At 37.9% G+C, this 546-nt stretch overlaps 1 protein-coding gene across 1 annotated transcript in view; it reads right to left on the bottom strand.

Moving 5' to 3' along the window:
* The window catches only part of LOC119594102 (cocaine esterase-like), a 7,735-nt gene extending 7,525 nt beyond the window's left edge, over positions 1 to 210 (bottom strand). The window contains exon 1 of the mRNA XM_037943160.1: positions 47 to 210. The gene's annotated coding sequence lies outside the window, so the exon portion shown is untranslated. The remainder of the gene's footprint in view (positions 1 to 46) is intronic.
* Positions 211 to 546: the final 336 nt, after the last annotated feature.

The raw sequence follows: 546 nt of genomic DNA, 5'->3' as shown, positions 1-546 counted from the left end.
CCGCCTCAAAATAAAACTACAAAGTCAAAATGAATGCAGAACGCACCTTTCTTCTCCAAGGCAATTACCGGACTGCTTGGAAGTACCTTAGTGTCTTCAGTCACTTCACAATTATAACACGTGGCTTTTGACTGTGGTTGGGGATGTAGTACGTGTGTGTTAAGTTGGCCCACGTCTACATCTTGCATCTATCGATAAGGTACTGGGAGATTCCCCGTCCGTCTCTCCTATCTTTCTTCAGGTGCGGATTTCTCATCTTTATCTCGGATGATCTGGTCTTGTGGTTCTTCTCTTCTCTCTTCTTAGTGTTTCTCCTTGTTCATTGCCTCTCTCTTTTCTTGTGCATTTCTTTTCTTTAAGCTCGCACGTTTACCTCTTGTTCTCTTTTCTTTCTTTTTCCATTTTCTTTTCTTTCATTTTTTATCGCTTTTCCTTTTTCTGCTTCTTTCTTTTCCTTTTTATTAATCCTTTGTTTTTATTTTCATTTTTTTTCTTTCTTCTTTTTTTCTTTTTACTTTTTATCTCCGTATTTTCGCTGTATGGCAG

Source organism: Penaeus monodon, chromosome 33 (genome assembly GCF_015228065.2).
Source record: "Penaeus monodon isolate SGIC_2016 chromosome 33, NSTDA_Pmon_1, whole genome shotgun sequence".
Lineage (NCBI taxonomy): Eukaryota > Metazoa > Arthropoda > Malacostraca > Decapoda > Penaeidae > Penaeus > Penaeus monodon.
This window is presented reverse-complemented; position numbering and strand designations above follow the sequence as displayed.